Below are 16,294 nucleotides of genomic sequence, written 5' to 3'. Positions count from 1 at the left end.
ACTTTTACAGTTGAACAAAAAAGACGAGTTGGCGGTATATGACTCAACCAAACTTGATATGGATTTTAGATTGTAGTGATTGTATGTACTCGCATAATCTTGTCTACTTTCCATACGGTTACTGTTGAGTTGGTTGGGTGAGGTACAAACGGATATACTTGACAAGGTTTTTCCTTGTTGACTCCTTGGAGTATGGTAAGATGTTAAAATGTCGAGATGTAATACTATTTCCGTTAGCTCAATTAAAACAAAAAATAACCTGATAGCTTGTTCAAGGTTTCGACAATTAGATTGAAATATTCCGATTTAGCTCATCGCGTCACAACTCGATCGCGGTATGCACAAGTGGTTGTCAAGTTAGAAATATTTACAACAGGTGCTATTTCATTGATTGACCTGATTGTCTGTTGTAACACATTAAAATATCGCGATAGCATTGTGATATTATTTACTGAAACTCTATTTGCCAAACGGAAAACTTAATCGTGAATAGAGTTGTAAAGTTTCATTACTTGTTTCAAATCAATATGCGTGTAATCTCGAAATATGACTGGGTTGAAAGTTGGTAGTCATGTTTGTCAAGCGATTCCAATTCAGACTATGTCAAAGTCCAAATATTTCATTCTGGATTATCTGAATTTACCTTTAGTACATCCCGCGAATGGATTCCGACATTTTTGATAATAAAGACTCAAGGATTTTCAATCAACAATACCTGAATTTTTTGGTGATGCTAAAGTTGGCAAATGATAGGATGTGTGTATTTATTAAGAGTTTGATCTCAAGTTGACAAATTAACAAAATGATTGAATATTTTCGGTTAACAGATATAGTTGGTATTGATTCTATAGGTGTGAAAACAGCGGCGCGGAATGTGTGAATAATCCGATGGTTACATTCGATTCAACAGATCGCGTTGAAAGGATTTCTCAGAGGATTAGAGTTGTGTCGAAACAACACATTCAGATACGAATCAACTTGAGTTGTGTAGTGAGTTTCATTTCAAGTTGACAAATTGACACATTGCTTGAATATTCTCATGATTCTTATTATACAACTACAGTCAACCACTGTTCCGAAGTGTCAAAACATATAGCGACCACCAGAAAGTGTCAAATTGTTGGTTTTCGAATCACCGTCTGCGACGGCTCTGTGACAAACTAATTACCGAAATATTACCTTGTGAGCGATCGGTATGCCTATAACACCAAATCATGAGCGATCGGTATGTCTGAAGCATTACCCTTTGAGCGGTCGTAGGATTTCAAAATTATTTCACACCTTTTTGAATAAGAGTTAACTTCGCAAAGGGTTAGGGTTAGAGTGGAAATAAGTGAGAATTTGTCGGTATTCGAATCACCGTTTGCGACGGTTCTGTTATTCGTTACTTATTAAATCTTACGAGTGAAATCAAGTTCTGTGACGAATTGCTTACTAAAATTTCACCGCGTGAGCGATCGGCATGCCTGTAACATCAAGTCGCGAAAGATGGTTATGTCTGAGACATTATCTTGTCAGCAATCGCGGGGTTTTACAAATATTTCACACCTATTTGTGTTTGTATTTTGTGTGCGAGGTTATTGCTGATATTCGAATCGCCGGCTACGCCGGCTCTGTGGTAAACTAATTACCAAAATATTACCTTGCAAGTGATTCCTAGATTTAGCAAACTATTTCACACACTTATTTCTGATAGTACGACATGTCACCGCAGACTATACCTGAGAGTACGATATGCCGCCGCGCCCATAAGAATAACGATATATTAAAGTCGCAATCACCGTAAACGTTAGGATTAACTCGAATCGGTCATATATAATATTTTGCGACATGCACATTAACTAAGGATCAATCACTTGATCAATATACTTAATGCATATTCAACACCATACGAAGTGCGACATGCCAACGCAGCCATTAGACACCACCCGAGAGATGCCTATACCCGATAGCACGATATGCCAACAACGAAGCCGCGTGCGAGCGATCCCTATGCTGGAAAGGGCTATCGTGCAACCACAAGACACAATAGCCGCATGCGACCGAGAGGGGGTCAAAAAGGGTGGTCGTGCGAACACGGGATTTCGAAGCCGCGTGCGACCGCCCCCTATACTGAAAAGGGTTACCGTGCGAGAGGAGCCATAAGACGCAATAGCCGCGTGCGACCGAGAGGGGGGGTCAAAAGGGTTACCGTGCCACCACGAGTTTCGCAGCCGCATGCGACTGCACCTATAAGAGCCCCAGGCACACCCAGACTGATCCACTATACTACTGGCGTGACAAGAAAACTTAAAGGAAACAATTGCATTCGTCCGGTAAGACGAGATTTCCACATAAATATGCATCTATGCATTGGAATTTGGCGCCCTTATTCCTTCACTTCATATTACTTATCATGTTCGCGACGTCAAGATAAAATTACAGGTAATTACATACCACTACAAATGAACCCAGAGGTTGATGTAACTTGGCTCACTTGTATGTATTGAGGTTTAGAATCCCTGTGAAATTAATTACTGAGCAAAGTATTCTTCGAAAATAACAACAAAATAGCAACATTTATATTTGTTCCATACACGATATTTATAGAACACGACATTTGGTTGTGGAGAACCAACGATATTTGGCAGGGTTGTAATGACTCGAGTCATTTTCTTGAAATGGGAAAATGACTCGACTCGACTCGAGTCAATATTTGGATTGGCTCGACTTGTACTAGAGTCATTACGCATGACTCGATGCAAATCATTGACTCATGACTTGAAGATGAAGAAATTTGCGAATCGTATTGGCTAGATCAACGCATCTGACGAATTCTGGCGACATCGTTATTTGTCACTACTGCTTGCGTTGCACTCGCCTGATATCAGATATGACCGCCGTAAAAACAACAGACAATGGTACATAGTAGCAATGCATTGTACAAAATCAACCAGTGATGAAGAGGTAATAGATCCTCCGCAATCAAAGACTTTTCAATTATACAAGCAAACAATCGAAGCAAAGTTCAATTAGAGCCAATGAAATGACACTGACTGATAAGCCCATGTGTAGGTTTGAAGGCGATGATTCTTTGCATTTTGGGCGACTAGAAAGAATGAGTATTCAATGCTCTTCAGTGTGGTTCAAAAGAGAGAGAGAGAGAGAATCTTTATTCGTATACATTACATATCAACATAACACTACAAAAATGTAACAGTGAAATGCGACATGCAAGGTAGACGGGAGGCTCGATATGACATAGTCTTCAGAGCCGAGCCACCCGGGACAGGAGCAATTTTCACAGTCGATAACTAATGAAATGCTTGTCAATTCTTGCATCTAGTGCCCTAGTGGAACGAGTATTCAGTAGATGTGGATATATTCTTAGGCCATGCCGCTTTAACATATCTGATGATCTCCTTTTCACATTAGTATTTTCGAAGTGTAACTCATTGATTTGATCTGCTGTCTCTGAAAACACACAATACGTTTTGTTAGGTATGTGCATTGTGCACGTGAGTATTGATGAATGGCTAATATTGTGTGATGTTTGTACAATATGGCTGTTCTAAAATAACTTCTTTTTTATTTTACTGGGTGGCTACTTGATAAAATTGTTATGTTGCATAAAAAGAACACTGAATCTGGGTTAATTTGAAAAGTAGAATCAATGATGTGAGAGGAGAATATTTTAGATTTGAAAATAAATGGATTATTTTTAGTGAGAAATTCTTTCATAATATTATAATTAGATACCAGTAGTAAGCGGGGGTACACGAGATAGTGTAATGGTTATGCGTCCGGCTTCTTGATCGGTAGGTCGTGGGTTCGATCCCGGCCGGGTCATACCAAAGACTCGAAAATTGGTATCCGCAGCTATCCTGCTAGGCGCTCAGCAATCACGGATAGCATGGAGGAGAAGAAAAACGGGGGCGCAGACTAGATGACCTCAGGGCCGTATCGCAACTCCGTCGTCAAATCATCTCGATGGTGCAGGCGAAAAAGAATATCATATCTCTCTCTCTCTCATATCCAAAATATTCCACTCTAATAACTTCGCTTCTCCGAGTTGGAATTGAGCCTAATTTGCTGTGAATCATATTTTTACACAATCTAACAATATCATGAGGTAGCCGGTAAAATTCGAAAATCTCTATTTGTAATTAATCCAAAATTGTCTCTCGTAGCATTGCTTTTTCTACTGGTTGGAATTGAGCCAAATTTAAGTTCTTTTAGGCAATTCAACAATTTTAAGAAGTAGCCCAATTTTTGAGGTTTTGTCCTCTTTTATGAGAATTTTTGTTAAATGTAGGGCAAATTCGACGAAGATACAGTAAATCAGCACTGAAGTAACGCTCCGGCAGCTATTTCGGGAGCTGAGCAGGAAAGTTGACCTTTTTTAGTCAACCACCTGATAATGTGAAAGAAAAACTGTACCCTCACATAAACATGCATCTGTTGATTCTCTATCAGCTGGTATCTAGACGTGAATTCGTTCGTTCTCTATCAGATAGAATATGTAGACGTGAATTCGTTGGTTCTCCTATAATAAGATATTTGTGAGCAGTCGTCGATGTGCTCGCAATGATAACTCAATGCTTGTATTTTTGATGTATCAGACTGAGAAGACAGATATTTGATGTAAAGCTCTAAGATTAGTAAAGTTTTCATATTGGCGGCCTGTCTCGTCTATCTGTAGCATCGGTAAATAAGGCCAGAAACTGTCCGTTATCAGCCTAAATAAACATGTGCCAAGACTCTGATAGGGACAAAATAAGCATGTTTGGCAAGCAAGGAATTCGATATCACCCAAGCAGGATTGAAAACATAAGTTGAACATGACTTCAATACTGTGACTTGGACTCGGACTCGAGTCATAACACTACGACTCGGACTTGACCCTTTAAACGGTGACTTGGACTCGGACTCGACTCGGTGATGAATTGAAAATGACTCGACTTGACTCGAGTGAAAACCACAAAAGTAAGATTGACTCGTGACTCGGAACTATGTGACTTGGTTACAACCCTGATATTTGGCATCGAAAAATGGATAATTTTGAGCTGTCATAACTCTCTGTCGCTACTATAGTAGGAATTGGATCAAATTTGACCTGCGGCGTTTTCTAGGTAACCTAGAGATCCGCTTACGTTGCTGGATAAATTTGAAAAATGGAAATGTTTCAGATAAAGACGGTTTATACGGATCAATCTTTCATGTGATCTCAGAAGAGACAGCATCCGTCCTTCAGTAAAATTGATGGAATTAAACGGCGAAGAAATATAATATATTAAAACAAAAATTAAATGATGTATGGCAAAGGAGTATCCATGATCTTGTTATTGCCATTGCAATAGACGTCAGTCCAAGTCTGTAAATTTATGTGCCTCATGACAAAATGTGAATTGAAAACCGAATTGTGAAGTGCAAGCTAAGTTTCATTATCGATAGATGGTATGGACTCTCGAGAGCAGATACACAGTACCTCAAGCTAAATGATAATTCCCAAATCCTTATCAGGGCAAGTAAAATCGCTTACCCATCCTCCATTTTCCCCTATCCACTTTCGTCTTCTTCTCCCAATGTAATTCCCGACTGACTGTATGATACCTTCTATATTATCACCGTGATGCTCATCCTCGGTTTTGCGAGCAAGAAAGCTACCGAGCACAAACACAGATACAATCCGACCCCAATTGTCTTGGGTATCTTCAAAAATTTCATCAGCTATCATCAGGAACATTCGCTCATCCGCAGAATATTCTTCATATTTTTCATCGACTACAACAATACTGTATCGGAGACGTTTAGAGATTGCGTTTACGACAGTTCGATGTCGCTCGAAAATTTCATCACTAACTCGCCGTGAGGTTGTCTCCGCTTTCGTATTTGCTTTAACGCTTGGCCCGTCTAGTTCGTACATGATAAAATTCCTGGTCAAGGAATATGCCCCGGTTATAATTTCATCCTCTTCTTCAGTGACCGATGGTGATACTCGCAATAATTCCATGGTTTGAAGATAACAGCGAGTCAGAGCTCATTCAGAGCTCTAAGCTACTTTGAAAACTAGGATCCAAGGATTTGCTAATTCATTATTATGAGACACTGATTATTGGGTTGAAATTACGAATTAGAACATATTCTCTGGTCACCGCGAAGAAAATATTGCATGTTTCACAATACATACCACATTAATGATATTTTTATGTTTCTCAGATCTTGCATGATAATGTTTCGGATTAATTAAAATTCAAGGGAAATTCATTAAGAGATTTACGATATTTGGAAATTAGCATAAAAGTATTTGTTTATTTATTTTTATGAAAAAACTGCCGATGTGGTTGAAATTACGAATTGGAAACTAATTGCGGGCTACCGCAAATACAATATTTCCAGTTTCATAATACATACACCATTGGTGATATTTTCATATTTCTTCAGCCTTATCTATTTATCACAATGTTTCGGATTGATTACTATTCCGGAGAAATGGATACCAAATTTCGTATCGGTCATATAACTATGTTACTGTAATTTCAGTGCTCGCTATTTAAATTTGACTACTCGACTCGAATCATTATAACAAATATATTCGATTCGGATTTCAGCACTCGAATTAGTGCATTTGGCTCATCGAAGAAATTTCGACTCCTTGACTATCCAATTCTAAATGGTCACTATGGCCAATATCAGAGCAAATTTCATGTATAGCAATGTGAATATTATGAATATTATTCATTTTTCAGGGATATTCAATCTCGCCATTCCGAAGGGATCAGATAACGAGTTGTGATTTAGGTTTTAGGCAAAACTGGACCGGTAATACTTATTTTCTAATCACCTTTCTAACGGCTACTTCTCGTACTTACGTAGAAGTTTACTATGTCATGATAGTTAAATGTTACAAAGTACTTTTTCATCGAACTTGATGAAAGGTAGCAGTTTATTCTAAATTGTACTATGAATTTTCGCGATGCTGAATGGCTATCGCAAGGAAAATATGACTAAATGAACCGAAAAATATTGCAAAGTTGGGATATGCGATATTAGAGTTCTAAAAATTGCCCTCGACATGAGCCTGTATGTTGGATATTATCGAAAGTAAACGAATATCATTTCTCACTACTATAAACAGCGCAATGCCGGGTAACGTTTTACTCGGTCGGAAATAGCTATACTTCTACTTTAATTGAAAGGAATTATCGGACATCGTAGCTCCATGTCCTGTTCATATTGCGTGCTGTTCATTTATTTCGAGAGGTCGCGATTGGTCACCCGTTTTGTGTTACTGAATAAGTTGCTAAGGAAAGGTGCTCGATAACGATTCACTCCTGCCTTTATCATAATATACTCTGGTAGGGCTTGCCTACCAACAGAATTTACTCGAAAGATTAGGATTAAAACCAGGGATGAGCAAACTACGGTCAGCGGATCGCATGCGGACAACATTTTAGTGGCTCACGAGAGCATCAAGATATATTTGTAGTTATGAATGAAATGTATTGAAAAATATACCATATTATATCGACAAGATTAAACTTACTATATTACTTTTTTGCTGGGGCTGACTTCGGGTCTCACGCATTTTCAAAGGTAGTTTATAAACATCCCATAAATTCAAAATGGCAATGACTGATTTCGTATCATGAATGTGATTTTAGATTGACAACTCCATCACGTTTATTACTTTAGGCGATTTATTTGGAATAAGCGATCTATGCGCGTGTTAAGTACATTCCGTATCTATAGGTGCACCGGACAGTAGGCACAATATTACGAGCAATAAGTAACGTAAAATGTAAGACTTGTAATGTAATGTAATGAAGTCGTTGCTGATTTGAAATTATGAGCTGCCACGTAAAGTAACCGAATTAATTGAATATTTAGGACATCAGTAAATGACGTTTATCTTCACGGACGAACGTGCAGAAAGCATGTTTTACATAGTAAGACATTAGCTGACGGGTAAGTAAAGGCCGCGTGGTTATGATGCTGTCAGGAGGTACCATCAGCAATCTATAACCAGATTCTCGTGCTGTTCTAAGAATCTGTACAATCCACTTCTTCACTAATTTCCCCAAATTGGTTATTGAGGATAAGCAGCTTATATAACTCGCTAAATGTTCATGACGTTATAACGAATACGTTATCATGAAATCAATACTTGATTTGTTCTAAATATATAGGCTAGTTATTATCTCCATGTCTTCGCCCACGCGTTTTGGCTCATCATCCTAAATAGGCTATAGTGCGCCACGCGAATGGATTCATATGTTGCATTCAACCCTCGAGCCAAAACAAGCCGCGGGCATTTTAGTTGCAATTAAATTACCCTTATTCTCGACCTACAAAAATTATGCTGGTATTATATTGAAGACCAGTGTGTTAGCTGCTGGGAGTTTATCGCATCGGCAGGCGACGATGACACTACAAATATCAACTGTACGTGTACATAGGTTTGTGTTGCCACCTATTGTAGTGTTGCGACATAGGCCGGACGCATCAGTCCTAATCCTGAAAGCGAGATAAGCCACTCTGATCTTATTTGATGTGGAATTTAACCCCACAGAATCTCAAGTTCATGTCCATTGGACTGACAGCTGTGTTATAGATATCTACGGAAAAGAGCTCCTTCGATTTATTGGGGTGGCCAATATTCAACGAACATCGGGTTACATAATTGCGCGCGGGTCGCGGGTCAATGCTAGTTGGATATGCTCGTTTGTACGTCTATAATGTTGATGGCACACTCGTCGTTTATTATTGCTCATGATTTACAAAGCCACTTAAATTGATCGCTCGGTGTACGTCTGTAATGGTAATGGTACACTCGTCGCCTCGCCTTGCAATTGAGAGCGCGGGCTCGGAAGCGTACGGTAGCCATCTCTGATTTAATGGTAGCTTTCTTGGGGTCGGAAAATGAACCTGAATCCTCTTTTGAGGTCGACGAGAAACATTATCGCAGACATATCACAATATATAATATCAAAATAATAAAAGAATAACTGGAGAAATGTGTTTCAATGTTTGAATGCTAATCGTCGCGAAATCGATGTTGCGTTAATTAAAATACTTGCCAATGATCATTAATAATGAACGTAATTAGAGGTAGCTAGCAATAGCTTAGTCGTATATGAGATCCGCCCAATGTTTGTACTTGAAAGTTGCTAATAGTCTTTATGTCTTTTAAAACCTCCAATACAGACAGGGATTTCCATCAAGCGCGTTTTCATACGGCACTAAGTCGTGAGATCCTCGGTTCGTAACTTGGCGAGGGTCCGTTCTCATAATGCACTGAAATTCGAGGAATAAGACAGCCGCAGCAAATGTAGATTGAATAAATAAATAAAATTGAAAAAGAAATTGAATGTGGGTGTGGCTGGACATGTGGCGTTCAGTCATTAGCCGCCTATAATCGGCCTCTCTTCGCTACTCCCGATCAGTAGTTGAATTGCAGATGTTGTCGTGTGAAGTATCATTCGCGGTTGAGGTTGGGTTGAGATTGCATCCAGGTTAGGGTTGCCATACGTCCGGAATTTCCCTGACATGTCCGCAATTTCAAATTTAAAACATCGTCCGGGAGGAAATTCTAAATTATGCTCATAAATGTCTGGAATTTTGAAGGCTTCAAGAAAGCCCATAATTTTTTCGTAAATCAACATATAAACAAAAATATTTTTTGGTAGATTTACGCTACATAAAACTTTTCTTCGCGCTGCGCGCTATTTAGTATCACATATATCGGTTTTATAATGAGGGCTACCACCTGCGCAAAAACTGCGATCAAAATTAAATAAAAAAATAACATTCATTTACAAAAAGACGTCTAATTGTAATCGCAATTACAAGATAACGGTATATTCATAGAGTCTGTTTAGGGTAGGCCTTTCGGATTCTTTATTCAAAGATGGTAGATCTAAACCTGGGAGTAATTTGCCTTTATTTTAGGGCTCGCGAAAATGTTGAACGTAATTAGCTTCCAAAATAGGCCGTGAGTAAGTCTAGGCAAATGTGCCGACCTTTAATTATAGTAATCAGCCCATCAAATTTTGAGCTGGGCCGCGGCACATTTTCAAATTGGAAATGGAGTCGCGACCATAAAAGGTTGGAAACCACAGGCATTATAGGCTGATAAAATATTCTTATCGGCGTGACATCAACATGACTTGATGATGTACAAGTAGGCTCCTTGCATTTTCCAAGTAATCATCCTCCAACAGCTCTACCGCTAACTCTGATCATGTGGGCGGAGAGAGGATTAATATTATAGGCCTACCGTAATATATGGTCGAACCAATATTAGTGACACAATTCATTGAAATCATTTACCGACCAGATGCATATGGTGGGCCCCCAGAAGTTGCATCGAATACTCTAAGGTGGGCCTATGATCAGGGTGCTAAAAAAAGTGGCTTTAGCCCTGGCTACAACTTAAAATACACAACCACATACTCCTGAACCGGATCGTGACCACCTCTAGTCGATAGACAAAGCGTTGGTTGTGTGACGTCATATTTATCGACAATGTGCTCACACCTCATTTTGAAATCCGCTAGTGGGCTCTTAAGAGCGTCCGGAATTTGTAAAACAAAAGTATGGAGACCCTAACCCACGTCCTACTGTGAAATGCCAATTCCACGTCTAATACATAATATTTACGCAATATTACTGATTCAGCAATTGGTATCTCGCTGTTGCGTTTTGACCAAACAATACTATGGCACTTTTTCAGGTTTTGTTTGTTTGTTTTTTGGGGTATTCATGGTGTTTGTCGACGACTATGGTCATTTACACCAGGCCGATATTCTTCTTATTTTCCGTAGCTGCCGACTTATAGCACGGCTCACCACTAGGCTTTTCTAAGACACCGCTGACACGGATGAGGTGGCGAGGAGGAGCCTAACTTTTTCTGGTTGAATAAACTTCGGAATTCTGATCTGGTCTCCGAACAGCAAAAATCACAATGATTTATAAGAACTATTATTGAATAGTATGTTCCTATTGCAATGAACCCGAATATTTTCACCTGACACTAGCCAGAGGCAATCGGCAGCAGCTACTCCCAGTCAACAAAATGGGAAGTGATCATACGCATTCGATGACAAAATGATGCTTCAAAAGATACAATTTTCGCACTTCAGCAGTAGACTCATTAACCCCTTTGTTGCCGCGCATTAACGCTCTCGAAACTGCAGTTTCCAGCCGCTATTAACCCTATCGCTACCTGAACCCGAAAACCTGCACCAAATTGCTTACAACCGAAGATAGTACGAAACCAATTTTACTTCAAGAAAATTAATTACTATGTTATTCCAACTGATTATTTTGAATTTAAAATAGGTTGTTGATATAAAATTGATTCAATTAATGCAACGTTATTTGAGTATTTAGGTAAATACTTATATACATGATTGAAGTTTATTTATGTACATTGTACATGATATTCGTGAAAGCCTCCGTGAATGTCTCCAATTGTGATAAATCTAATACGTCGAAATATAATTTTGTTGATGTATTTTGATTTAAAACAGTCTTCAACGTTTCAAAATATCAAATAGATCGAAATTCTCAACTTTATATTACGACTGAGTCGATTTTCTATCTAGCCCATACAGCGAAAATATGAGAGTTCAATCAAAATAGCCCCATGGATTATCTCCAAAATAAAGCCAATTTGAAAAAAAAAACAAGGTCATATTCGGAATCAGTGCCCTTCAGAACCCCCAGAACCACTCTTGCTTCGTCTACCTAAAAATATGTGTTGACCAGTGTGATCAATGAACTTCAGAATTAATCTATTCAGCGCAGCGCAGGTCACAATCATTTCCGAGCTAGCAATGGAGATATGCGGCTCTGCCGACACCCACCTTGGCCTAGGCAAAGTATAAAGAGGCATGCACACTGAATGAAAATTAAAGTAGATAATATAAAAGGCAAGCGACAAAATGAGGTAGAATGTGGCGGAAAGCTGAAAGCACATTGATTTTAATTTGTAGACATCAAGCTTCTCGAAAGACGGTGTATTAAAATCAATTTCAGTGGCAGGTCCGATTCAAACTTTTTTCGATTGTGAGCCGGTCCAGTCAAATCGTGCACAAATGTTACCGCCAAATCCATTATACAACATATCATTAGGATTTATTCTAGCTGCACAGTTATTCGCAAACAATGAAAACGGTAATAATGTAGCAGTCATGCTCTACACTGCCCCTTACGTCAGTTGTAGTGTCATCGCATCGTGCTTCCACTTCCTCTTTTGCTTCTGGCTGCTTCGGCTGACGGACGTATAATAAAGTCTCTGCAGCAGCTGTTGAATCGTGTGTGGTCAACTACAGACCGAGGTCTTTTATTGACATACTCCCTACATCCATCTTCAGCCACGCTCCCAGCCATCTCCTTCTCAACTAAATCCACACGCGGTCTCCAGCCATGCTACATGCAACATAATTTCCAACCGGCAAATACAGAACATTCTGGAAACCTCGGGTTTCCACAAAGGCAAGGACATTTCAGTCGATCACTTGAAATTAAGTCGATTATTTTGCTTGGGGTGACGAGTTAATCCACATTTATGAAACGTTGAATCAAAGTAACTCGTGACAAGTCAAGTCATCCGAGAAATTTGACTCAAACTGTTCCAACACTGTTCGGAAATCGCTATCTCTAGTTATACTTAAGTAGAACCTATCGCTCCCACTTCTACTTCTACTTGGGTATAATTGAAGACTACTTTGACCCACTCTTATTCAGAAACTAACAACTAGCCAGATTGACAGAACTATATACTCTGAAGGGATGTCGAGAATTATTTGTGTACCATAAACATGCACAGAAACAAGGCCGGGTCGTTTCAGAATGAAAACTCATATACATCGCTTGCAGTTTTAGAGAGTTGATATGTACCGCTGACGCCATGTGCACGATAAAAGGCGCCGCGTGCACATTATGGCGGTCAGAGAACACTCCTAAACCGATCTTAATATAGTCTCCTCTTATCCAGACATGCCACTCCTGGGTTTTTCCACCAAGATCTGTTTTTTTAGCATCACCAGGGTTTCCGTGTTTTTGTCCTTGAAATCTGTTTTTTTTTAACACCCAGTTCGCCAGGTCAGTTTTACGCTCGAAAATTAATAATTAGATTAGTAAGGTCGCAATATTGTAAATTGCACGCACTTCGGTTAGCCATTATCGGTGGATTTTGCTGTTACTGTAAACGGCAGAGTGTTGAGAAACTATTTCACTGCTAAAATGAGAGTCTTTGGCTCGATGCGATGGAGCTTCATTGAATGGTAACTTTTATGTCACAGAAAGTCCTGTTCATATAGGACGATTGCCAGTAGTGAACTCGACACTAGGTGAGCTTGGTGAACAATACGGCGTGTATCGATAAATATCATGTAACTGTATGGTATGCACAAGCACATGAACAGACCAGATGATGATCCGACTAATATAATCCTATTGTTATATGAGTATATTTAGTTCCAACAGGGACACTCAGGTAAGTGAGAGAGAGAGAGAGTTGTAGTATTAGCACATTCGAATGCACCCTGAATTTCATGATTTGGCAGTAATTTTATTTACTAAACATTGGTCTTTGATTATTCCAGATAAAAGTGATTGTCCTAGGATTGATCAATCGAAAGCTACTTTCAATCTAGTCAGGTGACTGAAAATACATATGAAATCATCCTTAGAAATAGGGAATGGATGGCATTGAATTGAACCTTCGGAGCGCGGTGATATAATTATTAAGTAATATACTATTAAGTATTCACGCTGCGTCCCAATTGTTTCAATGATATGTGTCGAGAGAAAAACAATATGTTTTTTGTGCGATTCGCAGTGTTAACCGAGCAAAATGTGTATTATAAACTGTTGTGAATTCAATATCAAAGGCTTCAATGACTGTATAAGTGTATTCGACGACTATCGGGCTCCCCTTTCACAGCTCCGGGAAGGCCGGATAATACGAACGTCTTTGAATGGTGGCCACGGCAAGGAACGCGCACGCGTACGACTCGCGAGGCAATCCACGTAGGTAATCTTGCCTACACAGACGACCTAGCCTTGCTTGCTCCGAACACCGCATCGACACAGCGCCTCATTAACCAGCTAGAGGCCGCCGCCGCTCTTGTTGGCCTCCAGATCAACGCCAAGAAGCCTGAGGTTCTGGCCATACCAGCTCTACCGGAGAACGCGACACCAATTCAACTGGGAGAAATCGATCTCAAGTATGTAACGAGTTTTGTATACCTCGGTATTGATGTCGCTGACTCTGGAAAGGCGCTCAAGGCGAGGCGAGCAAAGGCCTGGGGCGAAGCTAGACGGCTACATAGCCTCTTCCATTCAAGTGCCCCAACCCAGCTCAAGACCCGTATCTCCCGTGTCACTGTTGAGCATGTTCTTCTCTGTCAGCATGAGTGCCTCTATTCCGTAGAGAAGCTGGCTAAGACGCTCAACGCTAACTACGACGCACTCCTCCGCTATGCATTCGGCATTCACCATCCGGAGCATATACCCACGAATGCATTGCGAGAACTCGCAGGAACGGTCCCATGCCGTCTATTGGCAGCTGAACGACGCTTCCGCCTAATCCGCCATCCAGTGCGGCATCAAGACGAGCAACCAGCCGCCGCCATCATCAATCACATTCCCACGGAGCCATGGCGCAGAGTTGGCTGGAATCGGAATACATGGCGCTCGACAATGGAGACTGATCTAGCGCAACGCGGGCTGTCGCTTGAAGACGCCCACGACCGCCTACGTTGGAGACGCCTAACACGAGCCCAAAACTGACTATCTCGATGCTCTTTTGTTTCCTGTTTTCTTTTGCCCTTTTTATTTTATCTAATTGAAAAGTTCATTATTTCACAGCTATCTCATGTATATTGAGTGAAATATAGGATCTGGGTTTTTCTGGGTCTATCTGGCCTCCACATCTGTTTTTTCCAGAAATATCCCAGTGGCATCTCTGCTCTTATCACCCCTGTCATTTTTCGATACCTTGTACTGTAGCTGCCATGCCACTTCGCACTTTTCTCAGAAAAATTAGGGAATTTGCAAATTTTAGTGATAAAGCGAAGACTTCACATTCCTCGAAGACTTCACATTTTATGAGCATATGCATGATATGCGCTGCAGAAATTAGATCATTCATGTAAATACATTCTTTACTCTAGAGCAGGGGTGGGCAAACTACGGCCCGCGGGCCGCATGCGGCCCGCAACGACGTTCTGTGCGGCCCGCGAGAGTCAAAAGAAACTTATTAAAAATATTGATAAATGCGTACTGAAATCGAATTAATGCAGAGACGTGAATATATACTTTTTCTTAGTATATTCCACCATGATCATCCAAAGGCAGTGGTTGTCAAACTGAGGGCGAGCCCCTGTTAGGGGCATGAAAACATCTGAATGGGGGCGCGAAGCTGAGCTCGACTGGAATTTTGTTCGTGCTTCTTGCGATTTACATACAACTTCTAATTATTGATCTGTATTTAGTGTGAATTTCATATTTAAAAATCTCACATCCACAATCGTAACCTTCCATGACATCAAACTATATCCGTTAGGTTTGCTAGCATCGTGGTTGCGTTTTGTGATATGACGATAAGAACGGAGGCGTGAAATGTTTTACCATCATAAAGGGGGGCGTGTCTTAAAAAGTTTGAGAACCACTGTTCTAAGGTAAATACTTGCTCTAGTACTTGTTATGTTCAATTTTTGGCGTGACAGCCCGATCTCAAGGCCCACGTTGTTTGAAAGGTTTCAACTGCTAAACATCACAGAAATCCTAAACGAGATTGACATAATTCGGATCTCGGGTGTGATTTCAGAATGGCAACTCTATAGTTTTCATTATTTCAGTGATATGCTTATAAAAACGAATAGCGCGTGTCTTCGTTCTCTGTATGCGTAGAATTCGGGTACAGTATAAGCGTGTTTGAAGCTAACATTGTTATGATTCTGTCAGCATTGTGTCTCCTGGAACTGTACCAAAAGTGGAATGAGCAAATGCATGAACAGATCTCAGTGCTCAGTGATCACAGATTCAAATTTCAATCCTATTGTAAGAATCGGGACAACCGAATTTGCTCTCTATAATTTTGACAAAATAGTTATTGAGGTCGACCAGCCTATTAAATTTCGCCACTATCTTTCTGACGCGTGTACGATATCATCAAAGCAATGTTTGGTTTGTTTTAAATCAGTGGTTCCCAACCTTGGCGGGAGGGCCTGAAAGCATCTGAAGGGGGGCGCGAAGAAGCGCGGGTCAACTGCAAAATTTTCGCGCTCGGCGCGATTTACCT

At 40.2% G+C, this 16,294-nt stretch overlaps 2 protein-coding genes across 4 annotated transcripts in view; both read left to right on the top strand.

The window, feature by feature from the left end:
- Positions 1 to 16,294, top strand: part of LOC145445865 (neuronal pentraxin-2-like) — a 540,218-nt gene that overhangs the window by 367,563 nt on the left and 156,361 nt on the right. The window lies entirely within an intron of this gene.
- The window catches only part of LOC145445854 (cytochrome P450 4V2-like), a 416,089-nt gene that overhangs the window by 297,480 nt on the left and 102,315 nt on the right, over positions 1 to 16,294 (top strand). The window lies entirely within an intron of this gene.

The sequence above is a fragment of the Botryllus schlosseri genome, chromosome 9 (assembly GCF_051294905.1).
Source record: "Botryllus schlosseri isolate E-star chromosome 9, Bs_hap1, whole genome shotgun sequence".
Lineage (NCBI taxonomy): Eukaryota > Metazoa > Chordata > Ascidiacea > Stolidobranchia > Styelidae > Botryllus > Botryllus schlosseri.
This window is presented reverse-complemented; position numbering and strand designations above follow the sequence as displayed.